Below are 17,192 nucleotides of genomic sequence, written 5' to 3' on the forward strand. Positions count from 1 at the left end.
TATGGCAGACGGTGGTTGGCCCGGCCGGCTAGACCGCATTGTAGCACACTGAGCTTCCCACTGCAACTTATGCTTCATGTCCATGTGCCGGTTCATGCATGAAGTACTCAAACTATGTATTTTTTGGCCTCTACTTAGCTTTTGCTGACAAATGTTACAGATAACACGAGTTGGGTCATCTTTATCGATCTGAAAAAATGCCCAGGCTATGCAAGGCTTAGCACCCATGCGACCTGAAGAGCCACCACGACTTGTGGTGAGAGGCAGAGTTGTGTTTGAGGATGCAGTTGTTGACGTGCTTCCAGTACTACGTCTCTGTCCAGGAAGGCGCAACCTGACCTCGTCGTCACTAGCATCTTCCTCCACCTCCTCTGCTGACCTCATCTCTTGGCTGACTGTGGGTTGACAGTAAGTGGGATCTCCGACCTCATCATCATCACCCTGTGCGTTATCACACCCGTCGTCCTCAGAGCCAACCTGTTCCTGCCCTGACAAAAAACTAAAGTTGTCGCTCCAATCAGGTATTTGAGTCTTATCATCGTCTTCCTCATTGTCTCCACCAACAGGAGTTACAGTTTGGGAATGAGGGTCTACATTATGGTCAGAACCTTCTGCGTCTGGTCCTGGATCCGACTCATAAAGATTCTGGGCATCAGTGCAGATCATTTCCTCGTCTGGATTCACAGAAGCGCTGGAGTCGACCTCTGATTCCCAGGCTATAGTATGAGTAAACAGCTCTGCAGACTCAACCATCTGTTCTACCTCATACTCAGACGGGCAGCTGGAGATTTGGGAGCTGTGAGGAAGCAAGTGCGATTTGGGTGACACCTTTGAGGACTGGAGTATTTGTGATGTTGAAGTTGATGTGGAGGAGAGCCCACTTAAAGGAGCACTTGATATCCGTTGAAGCACCTGCTGTTTTTGTGCCTCATCTGGAATTTGTAGCGATTGGCGTGGCCGTAAGAAAGGGATCTTATCACATTGTCCGCTAAAAGAAGTAGACATTTTAGTTTGGCTGGAAGATGGTCTTTCTTCTGCACCTACCCCACGGACACAACCTTTTTTCCCCTTCCCAACACGCCTATTCCCCTTTCCACCAGCAGCAGGCCTTTTTCCACTCATTTTGGTGGTTAACTAATTCACAACTCTGGAGTTGTTTGCACAAAAAAACAATGGATGGTAACCGAGCAAAGCTGAGTGGCCAAACTGTGGTATTAGGCCAAAACTATTGGCTGGGTTAGATGCAGAAAAAAATTATTTTTAATTTGCAACCTGATGGAGGTCAGTATAGATGGACTAATAGACCAAGTCCCACACACCGCTAGAAGCCCAAATATTTTTTCAGAGCTAGATGCAGAAATTTTTTTTATTCAATTTGCAACCTGATGGAGGTCAGTATAGATGGACTAATAGACCAAGTCCCACACACTGCTAGAAGCCCAAATATTTTTTCAGAGCTAGATGCAGAAAAAAATTATTTTTAATTTGCAACCTGATGGAGGTCAGTATAGATGGACTAATAGACCAAGTCCCACACACCGCTAGAAGCCCAAATATTTTTTCAGAGCTAGATGCAGAAAAAAATTATTTTTAATTTGCAACCTGATGGAGGTCAGTATAGATGGACTAATAGACCAAGTCCCACACACCGCTAGAAGCCCAAATATTTTTTCAGAGCTAGATGCAGAAAAAAATTATATTCAATTTGCAACCTGCTGGAGGTCAGTATAGAAGGACTAATAGAACAAGTCCCACAAACTGCTAGAAGCCCAAATATTTTTTCAGAGCTAAATGAAGAAAAAAATTATTTTTAATTTGCAACCTGATGGAGGTCAGTATAGATGGACTAATAGACCAAGTCCCACACACTGCTAGAAGCCCAAATATTTTTTCAGAGCTAGATGCAGAAAAAAATTATTTTTAATTTGCAACCTGATGGAGGTCAGTATAGATGGACTAATAGACCAAGTCCCACACACCGCTAGAAGCCCAAATATTTTTTCAGAGCTAGATGCAGAAAAAAATTATATTCAATTTGCAACCTGCTGGACGTCAGTATAGAAGGACTAATAGAACAAGTCCCACACACTGCTAGAAGCCCAAATATTTTTTCAGAGCTAAATGAAGAAAAAAATTATTTTTAATTTGCAACCTGATGGAGGTCAGTATAGATGGACTAATAGACCAAGTCCCACACACTGCCAGAAGCCCAAATATTTTTTCAGAGCTAGATGCAGAAAAAATTATTTTTAATTTGCAACCTGCTGGAGGTCAGTATAGATGGACTAATAGACCAAGTCCCACACACTGCTAGAAGCCCAAATATTTTTTCAGAGCTAGATGCAGAAAAAAATTATTTTTAATTTGCAACCTGATGGAGGTCAGTATAGATGGACTAATAGAACAAGTCCCACACGCTGCTAGAAGCCCAAATATTTTTTCAGAGATAAATGAAGAAAAAAATTATTTTTAATTTGCAACCTGATGGAGGTCAGTATAGATGGACTAATAGACCAAGTCCCACACACTGCTAGAAGCCCAAATATTTTTTCAGAGCTAGATGCAGAAAAAAATGATTTTTAATTTGCAACCTGATGGAGGTCAGTATAGATGGACTAATAGACCAAGTCCCACACACCGCTAGAAGCCCAAATATTTTTTCAGAGCTAGATGCAGAAAAAAATTATATTCAATTTGCAACCTGCTGGAGGTCAGTATAGAAGGACTAATAGAACAAGTCCCACACACTGCTAGAAGCCCAAATATTTTTTCAGAGCTAAATGAAGAAAAAAATTATTTTTAATTTGCAACCTGATGGAGGTCAGTATAGATGGACTAATAGACCAAGTCCCACACACTGCTAGAAGCCCAAATATTTTTTCAGAGCTAGATGCAGAAAAAAATTATATTCAGTTTGCAAACTGATGGAGGTCAGTATAGATGGACTAATAGAATGATGCTATGCCCAAAAGATTTTACTTCACTAGGCGCAGTAAAAAAATTGGTATTCTATACACAGGTGGTATATCTTGCAACACAGATAGGCTACTCCACTGACTAACACACTCTGCAATAGGCCAAAAAGTATTAGCTTTGCTAGATTCAGCCAAATGCTGTGAAAAAAACTTGCACAGCACTGGCACAGACCTGCCTGGCAAAAACTGATAGGAACTGATGTAACCTAGTCCTGAAAAGGACTCCAATTACAATTAGTCTTTACTCCCACAATCTATCTATTTAAGAGCACAGACCTGCCTGATAAAAGTCGTAGGAAATGCTGTAACCTAGTCCTTAAAAGGACTGCAATCACAACTATTCTCTACTCCCAAGCTATCTGTATATTTGTGCGAAAATTGGCTTGAAATTAACAAGGTATAGCGCACACAGCAACAGCGGTGCCGTCTAACACGCAGCTGCAGCAGTGAGAAAATGGTGGCGACGGGGAAAATGGCTTGGTCTTATAGGGCAAGGACATGTGACATACACTGCCAATCACACATGCCCTTGCTTGTGTGAAAAAAAGCACTTTGCTCCGTGTGTGCGCTGCTGATAGGCTGACAGATTGCACCTCCCCACTGCAAATGCGGGAAAGAGAAAAAAAAATGGAGATCTTCATTGTTCCTGCAGAGATCCATCCCCTGCCCCTCCCCCCGCCCCGCTGTACACTCAAACTGCGTATTAACATTAATTTTCATCATTACTGAGAAAAAATCCAGTTATGATTTTGGTGCACGAACAGTTATCGAACATAACCTCGAACAGCCGAATTTTTCTCAAATTGTTCGTGTTCGCCGACCGGCTCGAACACCGCCCAAAACAGCTCGAATTTGAGATTGGCGAACAGTTCGAGTAGAACAACGCTCATCTCTAGAGATGCTTGACTTTGACGACAGGAAAATGTTGTAGACAACAGTCAATGGATAGCCAGGCTGGCAGACAGATGGTATGGGCAATTTAATCATTGACATCAGCTGTCGGTGTATTAAAGTCTGCACTGATCAAAGCCTAATCATTTTGACAAATATTAGGTTTTCCATACTTGTGCAGAAAACCTGGTCAACATTGATGTGACAAATCCACTCTGAGTATTGAATACCCTCTCTGACATGACACTGGAGGTTGGACATGACAGTAGTTCCATATCAAACTGGGCCAGTTCTTTCCACCGGTTAAATTTATTGACCCAGAAGTTCATGAGATCAGGGCTCAAAGTATCTGCCTGAGAAAGGATACAGTTTAGGTATGACTGAAGCTGGTTGTTCAAATGCTGCAACTGTGTTTCTTGAAGTGGCCAAAATTGTCACAACGGCAGAAAAAAGATCTGGTCCACTATATACCGCAAGTTTTGCAGCCTCGGCTACTTGTAATAACCCTAATGCTGGCACAGGCGAGGGAACATTGTGTCTGCATTGATTACAGAGGGGTCTGCTTGTCAAACATGCAGGTTGCAGCCGTTAGCTTAGCAAAAGCTTTGAACAGCAGGTAACAGAGCTTACTTACCTTGATAAACCTTGAAGGAGCAAATGGGTTGTTTTGCGTGGCCATGAAAGAATTGAGGATGCCAATCCACTAGTAAGTGGTTTATTCATCAACGCGTTTCAAAGCATACAGTTTCTTCATCAGCACAACCACGATCGTGATCGGCAGTAGAAAAGGAAATTCTGCACATCTATCCATAGCTAATATAAAAAAATTATTTTATTGTAGATCCAATAAAAAATGACAAACATACAAGGGGATAAAAAAAAATTAAGCATTTTCGAGCAGTAAACTGCTCTTAATCATAGCATAGTAAAAATCACAACAGCACACATTAAAAATATTAATTTGACCAATCATAAGCAAGAATGTAATAAACCAATGGTGAAATCCAAGATGGCAATAATCAACACATTGAAAACACCTGAAGGGAGAAAAAAAACAAAAAAAAACAACAACTTTTTTTGGGGAGAAGAAGGTCCAAAAACAGGTACGTGAGAGAATAGGATTAATTGCATTAGTTGAAATATGCATATATAAAGAAAGAGAGCTGGTGTACCACAAATAAGAGAAATAAATAGTACAGGGTGCTACATCAGAAGGGCAAAGCATGTATAGAGAAAGGGAAAGTATTACATACAGACATGCACACCTAAAATATGTAATGCAAAACAATTTATTGAACAGCGAGACAAGAATAAAACCACTTAAAAAAAACGTGAATGGTATACACTGAACATCACTAGAAAATTATGCACGTATGATAAACGTATACTAAACAGCAGCCAATCTTAACCAGTCAAAAACCAATAATAAATAAACCATAGACTTGAATGATGAAATACACTTGAATTAGAGTTGTATCACACGTATAAGATGTAAGCTATAATTTTAAACATGATTCAAGATATAGCAGTAACCTCCCCAAAATCATAGGTAAGGATAGCCTAGGTAGGGAGTTGCTTAACTCTAATTTAAGTGTATTTCAGTCTTTGGTCTATTTACTACACTTATTTATTATTGTCTTTTGACTGGTTAAGAGGCTGCTGTTTATTATACGTTTCTCATAGGTGTATAATTTTCTAGGGATGTTCTGTGCATACCATTCACTGTTTTTTTAAGTGGTTTTATTCTTGTCTCGCTGTTCAATGAACTTTTTTGCATTACATATTTTAGGTGTACACTTATCTATGTAGTACTTTCCCTTTCGCTATACATTAGTTGAAAGATGCAACATACATATAATCTACAAACACATGTAAATGTGATGATTGAAAAAGACTTTCCTTTAACATTAAAGAGAAATCATTAAACATAGATTTATACACACATCGTAACTCAAAACTGATAGATATAAAAAAGACCATTTTTATAATTCATCCCATTTGGGAATTTTTGTATCAAAGGTAAGTTTCCAAAGGCCTTCACGTTTAGTCAATTCTCCTTGCCAGTTACCTCTCCTATTGAGGCAGACTTCTTTATCAAGCCCATAAAATTTTAAAATAGAAATATCACCATTATGAATATTCACAAAGTGTATGACTGCCCCAGAGTACAAGCTTATTTTATTTCTTATGTTGGTTAGATGTTCTGCTATCCATCTTTTTCATTTCTTTATTGCACATCTGACATAACGTTTTTGACAGGCAGTACACTCAATGCAGTACACGACATGGTGCATGTCACAATTAATGAAAGCATTGATAGGGTGACAGCACCTGTAGGTAACGGGAATGATGGTCTTTTGTTGTGAGCAAATTCACATACATTGAAGAGCTTACCTGCACATTTGAAAAATCCCTTTTGTGACAACCAATTGTCCTTAGAAGGGGGTAGTCTGAATAAACTCTGTGACAAAGTATCTCCCAGAGAAGGTCCCCGCCTTGCAACATAGCGGCAACAATCATTTAATATGTGTTTCAAACATGTGACCAAATTGTAAGCTATGTGGGGTGGAAAACATAACAGGACATGGATTAGAATTGTTAGAGCTAGATTTATTGTGATACAAGTGTTCTAGATTTTGTACTTACTTTTTTGAGTGCTGAATGAATAGTTTTGTATCCTTTGTCTTTCAGTCTATTATATACTATTTCCTTCTCCACATTAAAGAAATCATCATTAGAGCAAATATGTCTAGCACGCACCAGCTCTCTGTATAGAATTGACTACGTAGTATGGCTGGGATGACAGCTAGATGCCAAAAGAATGGTATTACCGGAAATATCCTTTCTGTATAGCAATGTAGGAATTATACCAGCCACAGGATGACCTTGGAGATCAAGAAAAGGAGTACAGTTACCCGGGAGACAATGTGTAAATCTCAGGTTGAGGTCATTGGAATTCAGATAGGAGACAAATGAGGGTACGGACGATATGTCGCCAGAAAATACAATGAGAAGGTCATCAACATATTGTCCGTACCAAACCAGATTGACTAAGAATGGATTGTAATGGCTAAAAATGAATTTTACCCCCACCAGGCCATGTAAAGGATGGCAAGGATGGGTGAAAATTTAAACCCCATCGGGGCTCCCTCTTATTCTCTAATAAGTACTGAAGTGCAAGTATGATAAATTGCTTCAATTCAACACTATATGAGCTGTAACAATCCATATGATGTAAAACAGCCCTGATGGCAAGATGGTGCAGAATAACCGAATAAAGATTCACTACATCACATGAAAAGAAGAAATAACTAGAGTTCCATTTGAAATCATCAAAAATCTGCAGCACAGTGGAACTATCTTTAAGGTAACTTGGTATGCAAGAAACTAGTGGCTAAAAGTACTCTGATTACCTTTTACTAATTTTTTCATTCAGTGATTCAATGCTGGCTATAATGGGGCGTAATGGAGGAGGAAATATATTTTTGACCATGAAAAATTGGGAGAGTAGGATGTTCTGGCAAAAGGCAATTAAAAAATATTGTAGATTCAGAATTAAGACATCTATATGTGTATTTGTTACTTAAGATTACAGAGACCTGTTTTAAGTTAAGTGCAGAATCCTTAACTACTACACACACAGCCTTGTTGGATTGCCTATTGACACGGTTTGTGATTTTCTTGTAGTTTCCAGATGGCTTCAAAATTATTTTTCCTAATATTTTTTTTCTATATGGCATAAATCAAGTGTTTGGAAAAGGTCCAGAGATGGCACCCTGGATTAAAGTGTGTAAAATGTTAGATGTTTTAATTTTACCGTTATATCAGAATAAGATAATGGAAATGAGCTAGCACTTTCACTCTGTTACTGCTATAGAAATAATAGAACACACTGCTCCTCAAACAACTTATCACAAAATTCATTAGTATTAGAAGGAGGAGGAACATTAGGAAAGCCTGTTGATTATGCAGATTCATTGAAAAAATGTCTCCTAACAGTAAGAAGGCATGCGACCCCATCAACATCCTGAATGGTGTGAAATACGTTCGGACTAGGAGCAAAATTAAGTCCCTTAGCCAGACCCTCAACCTGCATATCAGAAAGAAAGGTAGGTGACAAAATAAGCGTGCTGCTAAAGTGCTCAGTTAACATAGAAACCTTCTTCTTCTCTCTCATCGGATTTCTCCTGTAGCCTCCCATGTTGGAAACATTTGCTTCTCCTCCTCCTCTTCATCCTCTTGCATTTTTTGAAGCATTTTCTGAAACAAAAAATCTCTTCCATTGCTTGTGTCTCAACTTTAGTCAATGGAGTCCCATTCTGAGGAGGAAAAGGAAACATGTATAACTACCATGTTTCTGTCTTGAGAAATATCTTCACGTCTGCGTGAGCATGATTTTAAAATCAATCCCGTCCTGACTTTGAATATTTTCCATGTGTAAACTTGATTATTTTTATAGTCCAATGAGTCTCTAGTAAATTTTGTCTTTTTTGTTTTCAGTATTATTTCCAAATACGCAGACACGAGTGAATACGATAACTCATAAAAAAAAAACACAATACAATTTAAACGTGCTGGAGGATAGCATACTGAAAACAAACAAGACAAAACTTTTGTCCACTGATGTATAATTAGCAGAAAACTTTAAATGGTGATTACAGAAGAACAACAATGTGGATTTCTTCACCAAAGGTATCCATTTAACCTATATTACAGCACCATTACCGCCATGTCTTTACTTTACATTACAAAATTGTGCTCACAGGCTCTCGTTAAAGACTATGGGATTGACTGTCTCTGCAGGTGTTACAGACTTAAAGATAAACCAGTAGGGGAAAAAAAGTGCCAAAATCCAATTATATAATTTACATTTAGAGCATATTTTATTTACAGATTAGTACCATGTGCTTTAAATAGAATGGACTCCCATGGAAGAGGAGCTTTGCTCTCAGTATCGCACTTCAGAAATCTGAGGGGAACCATATGTCTAGCATCAAAAATACCTAAAACGAGTATTTTTTTTCTACTGACATTTTGCCTGCATGAATTTGCATTGCTTAACTGTTGCCTAGAGATATGGTAAATTGCCAATGTACAAGTGGAGATTGTGATACAACTTCCATTATTACTAAAAAAAAGTCTGTAAATAAAAAAAATAAAAGTAGCAGCAACAGGCATAGGAAATATTTTTAGCTTCTGTTAACATTGATGACTGAAAATTGCTATGCTTTGAAACCATTAAAGTAATTATTAGAGACCTACCAAGTGTAATTCTTGCAGAATCCTGGATTTTTTGTCTATGGCTCCCAACAGACTTATGAATGTATAGTGGACATCCACTTTTAGCTGACTTTTTGTATATAATCTTAGCTCTATGCCCTTGGACACACACACAGTCTTATATGTTTATATACTAATGCCAATGGCATAAATATAAATATATATATGTATATATATATATATATATATATATATATATTTATAAAAGCTTATGGTGCATACAGTAAAATATTGTGAAACTTATGTCTTCTGTTGAGCAGATGGCAATGTAAGTAAGTTAACTGTATTTGGCAGCCAAAAACATGCACTTCATTTTTCTACTTAGCAAACACTAGATTGTGAACTGTAAATACAGAAATGAGTGGATATGTGCCAAACAGTGAATTAGGGTGTTAAAAAAGGTATCCGCATTATGTGTTTAACAAGCTAAAAACTGTCAGAAATACATTTTTACAGTCTAGCACATGAAAAGCCAAAAGGAATTACATTTCTAAATAAATATGTGCTGAAAAATAAAAAAAATAGAATGACTTGAGAAATAAAATTATTTAATTGAATCTGTATTTATCCAAACATGAAGACTTTATTGAAATGTACGGTATATTTTATAAAACTTTGCTATCAAAGAATATTTATATTCTTCTATTGACGAATGAGGTAGTCTACATTTACATTTTTAAGGTCCATTGACTTGTTAAAAAAAATGTTATTACTTACCCTGCCAGCTTCAGCACTGCATTTCTGCTGCTAACCTGTCTTTCTTGACTTTCCTGCAGTTAAGAAGTCCAGTCTACAATGTGTGACTGTGAAAATGTTCAGCCCAGTGATTGGCTGCAGTGATAATGTGCTGCAGCCATGTCAACAAAGACCAGGTACAGCAGTGGAGAGGTGACGCTGGAGAAGGAAGGGGTAATTGTAGACAGAGCAACCTTATGAATTGAAAATGTACACAAGGGAAATCCCTTTAAAATTGCTTATATTTTATTATAAATAACTGGGCTAATATGCAGCTAAACTGGATCAACCAAGTTAGACCTAGAGGGTAGTTGTGCTCTCAGTTCACCAGGCTCCCTCTAGATACTTCCAAGTTACTTAGACACTGTTTGCGCCTTAAAGGAATCTGTCAGCAGATTTTTGTTTTTTAATCTGAGAGTAACATAATATAGGGCAAGGAAGCCTGATTCCAGCAATCTGTCACTTATTAGGATGTGTGCTGTAGTTTCAATAAAACCAGTGTTTTTTCAGCAGGAGATTATCTAGGCCTCACATACAGTTCTGTTGGGCTAACCTTTGTAATGACAGACTCCTTTATTTTAAAATAAAAAAACACTTATACTCATCTGTACGCCCATTCCATTGAAGCCCATGTCTCCTGTAACAAAAATAAAATAATAAAGCAACATAACTCACCTATCCCCGATGTAAAGATAGTCCTCCAGATGCCCTTGTCCCCTGTAAAAGAGTTAAAAAAAATAAACAACCATATTCCTTACCTCTGTGACGTGCAAATAATAAACAATTTGTGTCCCGCGGCGTGTCCAGCTCTGCTACTTCTGCTTGACAGGTTGAATGCTGGCTGGATGCTAGCATTCAGCCTGTCAGACAGCAGAGACACTGCACCAATTCTCACACTTAGCCTCCACTCTTTCCACTTGCCCTGGTGTGGTGGCAAGTGGGGTAATATTGTTGGGATTCATATCTGCCTTTTATTTTCAGCTGAGATGAAGTCCAGGTTAGTAATGGGGAGGCATCTATAAGACACTCCCATTACTAACCCCATAGTAAAATTGTAAGAAAATAAACTAACACCCAGAAAAAAGTACTTTATTAGAAATAATGACACACACTCCTTTATTTATGATTCCTAATTTACCAAAAACATTTATACTTAACTAACGCCCAATCCATTTGAAGCCCATGTCTCCTGTAACAAAAATAAAAATAAAAGACAACCATATCCTTCACCTGTCTGATGTGATGAAGTAATCCATCATCCATCAACATCAGCTGATGAACTCGTGTGACGTCGCTCAAGGAAGCCCATCACGATACACTACAGGTGTGATGATGCTCCTGTCAGTGTATCACCGGCTGCCATATAAAGCAGTCACATCTCTGGATGTGATTGTTCTATCAGTACTCTGATCACTGTGGGACAATCTGGATTACTGGGATTATGGCAGATAGTTGAGGATTATGGTGGTTTATTATTTTTTCTTTTTTAGAGGTGACATGGGCATCAGGGATTAGGCATTAAGGTGATTATATGGTGTTTTCTGTTGCTTTTTTACAGAGGAGAAGGGCATCGGGGATTAGGTGTAGGTGAGTATAATCTGTTTTTATTTTTATTTAAAAAATTATTTATTTTAACTTTTTTTTACTTTCAGAACAGGCGCCGGCTGATGAGAGACTACACCTCTCATCAGTGGCGTTTGCGCTCACTGTTAACAGTGACAGCAGTAGTCTCATCAGCCGGTGCCTGTCAACCACGGTAAGCTTTTTACCGAGGATCACGTTGACATTTGACGGCGTGATCCCGTAGCACTGTGACCAGGGGTAACTATGTTACCACAGATCAAAGCCCCTGTTTCCAGCACTGTCACGCAGATGACAAAATGGGAAACTAGGCATGTTTAGGTTCGTGCTTGACTTTTGCAGATTTTGAGAAAAATGCTCGGGGATCCGAGTACGAATCCGAATGTGCAATGTTTGTGCCGAATTTGAAATTCCTGAACGTCTTCTGAACATGTTTGCTCATTTCTACTCATTGGCACTGCGAACTCCACATCCAGGCAACTATAAAGGACAAATGAAGGATAAGAAAAAGTCCACAGTAATCAACAAAATATACCCTGATCCAATATTCAGCATGAAGGCAACAGTGCTCAGCTTACAGATAGATATAATACATAATGTTCAGAAGAAATTAGCAACTCTCGGTGCTGAAGAATAGTGCAGATTTTATTGAAGTGTATTCATATGGCATTGGACAGACACCATAACCATCGGCCAAGTGCATGGTGTCTGCCCGATACATTATGTAAACACCTCAATAAAATCAGGACTATTCTTTAGCGCTGAGTGCCACTAAGTTCCTCTGTGTAATCTCATAGCAAGATAATTAGTACAACTGAAAAAAGACATATGGCCTCAAGTTCAACTAATCGGATACAATACTGATAACAAAATCAGATATGACTTCCAGACCCATTCACATATTTGTTCTACCTATGGTTGCACATCTAACTATATGGGAACTTTTTATCTAGAAGAAATCTACCTATGTTTTAAAGCCAAAATAGAGTACATTTTTAGAAAAAAGTTAATATAGGGAGATGACTCATGCGATGGGAAGTCAGTGGCATAGTTAATAATTAACTTCTTATAATTGAACATCATGAATTGTAGATATTTTTTAAACAGGTTAATGTGATTTTATGATATTTCTAATGTTTTATATATTAAAATAATATAACCCATCATTCTAAGTGTGTACTTGCTCAGGCAAACTGCTGAAAAAATACTACACAATTAAGAGATCTGTATTGCTAATAAACTTAATCATTTCTGACATTTTAATTATATGGAAAAGTTTCTAATAATAAAACAGAATGTGATCATTTTAAGCATACAGTATTGATAGAAGTAATTCAAATTTCTAGCTTTAATTTTACATTTGTGTTTCCCATGTTCTATGCACAAAACTCATCTGTAACAGTATTTGTTAACGATAATGCTGTAAATGCATATGAGGCCTCATGTACAAGACAAAGCCACAGAGATTTGATGGACAAACTATAGCTGCTGTACACTATGTGCAGAATTATTAAGTAATTTGTATTTTTTGATGATTAATTTTATTCTTGAGCAACTACAGAGCTGTCGGTCACTCCAAAAGGTTAATAAATGCTCGACACTGCTCGGTACTCGCCCGAGCATCACGCTACTCGGGATGTTCGGCGAGCACCGAGCATTTTCGGGTTACTCGGGCGGGAGCTCGGGTCTCCGCCCTGCATGTTTGGCGCTCTTTACACAGCCAATGAACATGCAGGGATTGCCAGCCAGTCACTGTAATGCTGCAGCCATGTTGGTTGTGGGCATTACGTTGATTGGCTGGCCGCACAGCGTCAACTTGAGTGTTTAAAACCGGGCGCCACCATCTTGGACACAGTCGCTCCGGATTAAACAGTGTAGGGACAGCGCTGCTGATTAGGGAGAGATATAAACTGCGAAATAGTTAGTGTAGGGTCTGTAAAGGCTGCCAGAACAAACAAACAGTCCTTTTCAGGACTAATATCCATCCCAGATACCAGGCAGGCAGGCTGTATAGGAGACACAGTGGTTATACCAGCAAACACTGCATTACAGTCCTGTGTGCTCCTGTTGCTGAAATTGCTGGACTTAACACCAGGTGTCGGGGGCCAGGAAAAATCCTTTTTTTTCATCTAAATCCTCCTTTTTTTTTTCTCCTTCACACTGTACAAATACCAGTCTTATTAACCTTTTGGTGTGTCCCCACCCCCCCCAAAAAAAGCATGTCTCAGATTTTTCAGACACAAATATAACTGTTGAAAATAGTCTGGTGTAGGCTAGAGAAACAGAAGTGTTGTTTTGCTCTTCCACGGTCCAAACCTCTGTATTAACAATTTTGGGCCATTTGTATCTAAAAAAAACCAGATTGAGTGTGTCGCTCACTGTTCAGCCGCAAATCTATATATTTAAAAAAGTCTGGTATACCCCAGTAAACAATAACTGTGGTTTTGCCATCCCATGGTAAAAAATCTCTATTATTCAGGTTTTGGTATATTTTCCGTAAAGAAAAACAGTAGTGTCTCCTGACTGTTGTGACACAAAAATGTATCTGTTGAAAATAGTCTTGTTTAGGCACGACATCCCAGTGTGGTTTCGCAGTTCCATGGCTCAAATCACTGTACTATCCAGTTATGGGCCTTTGGTATCTAAAAAAAAAGCAGTTTGAGTGTGTCGCTCACTGTTCAGCCGCAAATATCTCTATTTAAAAAAGTGTGGTATACCCCAGTAAACAATAACTGTGGTTTTGCCATCCCACGGTAAAAAATTTCTATTATTCAGGTTTTGGTATATTTTCCGTAAAGAAAAACAGTTGTGTCTCCTGACTGTTGTGACACAAAAATATATCTGTTGAAAATAATCTTGTGTATACCCGACATCCCAGTGTGGTTTCGCAGTTCCATGGGTCAAATCGCTGTACTATCCAGTTTGGGGCCTTTGGTATCTAAAAAAAAAAGCAGTTTGAGTGTGTCGCTCACTGTTCAGCTGCAAATATCTCTATTTAAAAAAGTGTGGTATACCCCAGTAAACAATAACTGTGGTTTTGCCATCCCACGGTAAAAAATCTCTATTATTCAGCTTTTGGTAGTTTTTTCCGTAAAGAAAAACAGTAGTGTCTCCTGACTGTTGTGACGCAAAAATATATCTGTTGAAACTAGTCTTGTGTAGGCCCGACATCCCAGTGTGGTTTCGCAGTTCCACGGGTCAAGTCGCTGTACTATCCAGTTTTGGGCCTTTGGTATCTAAAAAAAAAGCAGTTTGAGTGTGTCGCTCACTGTTCAGCTGCAAATATTTCTTTTTAAAAAAGTGTGGTATACACCAGTAAACAATAACTGTGGTTTTGCCATCCCACGGTAAAATTCTCTATTATTCAGCTTTTGGTAGTTTTTTCCGTAAAGAAAAACAGTAGTGCCTCCTGACTGTTGTGACGCAAAAATATAGCTGTTGAAAATAGTCTTGTGTAGGCCCGACATCCCAGTGTGGTTTCGCAGTTCCACGGGTCAAGTCGCTGTACTATCCAGTTTTAGGCCTTTGGTATCTAAAAAAAAAGCAGTTTGAGTGTGTCGATCACTGTTCAGCCGCAAATATCTCTTTTTAAAAAAGTGTGGTATACCCCAGTAAACAATAACTGTGGTTTTGCCATCCCACGGTAAAAATCGCTATTATTCAGCTTTTGGTAGTTTTTTCCGTAAAGAAAAACAGTAGTGTCTCCTGACTGTTGTGATACAAAAATATATCTGTTGAAAATAGTCTTGTGTAGGCCCGACATCCTAGTTTGGTTTTGCAGTTCCATGGGTCAAATCGCTGTACTATCCAGTTTTGGGCCTTTGGTATCTAAAAAAAACAGTTTGAGTGTGTCGCTCTCTGTTCAGCCGCAAATATCTCTATTTAAAAAAGTGTGGTATACCCCAGTAAACAATAACTGTGGTTTTGCCATCCCACAGTAAAAAATCTCTATTATTCAGGTTTTGGTATATTTTCCGTAAAGAAAAACAGTAGTGTCTCCTGACTTTTGTGACACAAAAATATATCTGTTGAAAATAGTCTTGTGTAGGCCCGACATCCCAGTGTGGTTTCGCAGTTCCACGGGTCAAATGGCTGTACTATCCAGTTTTGGGCCTTTGGTATCTAAAAAAAAAGCAGTTTGAGTGCGTCGCTCACTGTTCAGCCACAAATTTCTCTATTTAAAAAAGTGTGGCATACCCCAGTAAACAATAAATGTGGTTTTGCCATCACACGGTAAAAAATCTCTATTATTCAGCTCTTGGTAGTTTTTTCCGTAAAGAAAAACAGTAGTGTCTCATGACTGTTGTGACACAAAAATATATCTGTTGAAAATAGTCTTGTGTAGGCCCGACATCCCAGTGTGGTTTCGCAGTTCCACGGGTCAAATCGCTGTACAATCCAGTTTTGGGCCTTCGGTATCTAAAAAAAACAGTTTGAGTGTGTCGCTCACTGTTCAGCCGCAAATATCTCTATTTAAAAAAGTGTGGTATACCCCAGTAAACAATAACTGTGGTTTTGCCATCCCACAGTAAAAAATCTCTATTATTCAGGTTTTGGTATATTTTCCGTAAAGAAAAACAGTAGTGTCTCCTGACTTTTGTGACACAAAAATATATCTGATGAAAATAGTCTTGTGTAGGCCCGACATCCCAGTGTGGTTTCGCAGTTCCACGGGTCAAATGACTGTACTATCCAGTTTTGGGCCTTTGGTATCTAAAAAAAAAGCAGTTTGAGTGTTTCGCTCACTGTTCAGCCGCAAATATCTCTATTTAAAAAAGTGTGGTATACCCCAGTAAACAATAACTGTGGTTTTGCCATCCCACGGTAAAAAATCTCTATTGTTAAGCTTTTGGTAGTTTTTTCCGTAAAGATAAACAGTAGTGTCTCATCACTGTTGTGACACAAAAATATATCTGTTGAAAATAGTCTTGTGTAGGCCCGACATCCCAGTGTGGTTTCGCAGTTCCATGGGTCAAATCGCTATACTATACAGTTTTGGGCCTTTGGTATCTAAAAAAAAAGCAGTTTGAGTGGGTCGCTCACTGTTCAGCCGCAAATATCTCTATTTAAAAAAGTGTGGTATACCCCAGTAAACAATAACTGTGGTTTTGCCATCCCACGGTAAAAAATCTCTATTATTCAGGTTTTGGTATATTTTCCGTAAAGAAAAACAGTAGTGTCTCCTGACTGTTGTGACACAATAATATATCTGTTGAAAATAGTCTTGTGTAGGCCCGACATCCCAGTGTGGTTTCGCAGTTCCATGGGTCAAATCACTGTACTATCCAGTTTTTGGCCTTTGGTATAAAAAAAAAAGCAGTTTTAGTGTGTTGCTCACTGTTCAACCACAGATATCTCTATTTAAAAAAGTGTGGTATACCCCAGTAAACAATAACTGTGGTTTTGCCATCCCATGGTAAAAAATCTCTATTATTCAGCTTTTGGTATATTTTCCGTAAAGAAAAACAGTAGTGTCTCCTGACTGTTGTGACACAAAAATATATCTGTTGAAAATAGTCTTGTGTAGGCCCGACATCCCAGTGTGGTTTCGCAGTTCCATGGGTCAAATCGCTATACTATCCAGTTTTGGGCCTTTGGTATTCAAAAAAAAAAGCAGTTTGAGTGGGTCGCTCACTGTTCAGCCGCAAATATCTCTGTTTAAAAAAGTGTGGTATACCCCAGTAAACAATAACTGTGGTTTTGCCATCCCATGGTAAAAAATCTCTATTA

Source organism: Phyllobates terribilis, unplaced genomic scaffold (genome assembly GCF_046119375.1).
Source record: "Phyllobates terribilis strain yellow unplaced genomic scaffold, ASM4611937v1 Scaffold_4__5_contigs__length_816908805, whole genome shotgun sequence".
In the NCBI taxonomy this organism is placed as follows: domain Eukaryota; kingdom Metazoa; phylum Chordata; class Amphibia; order Anura; family Dendrobatidae; genus Phyllobates; species Phyllobates terribilis.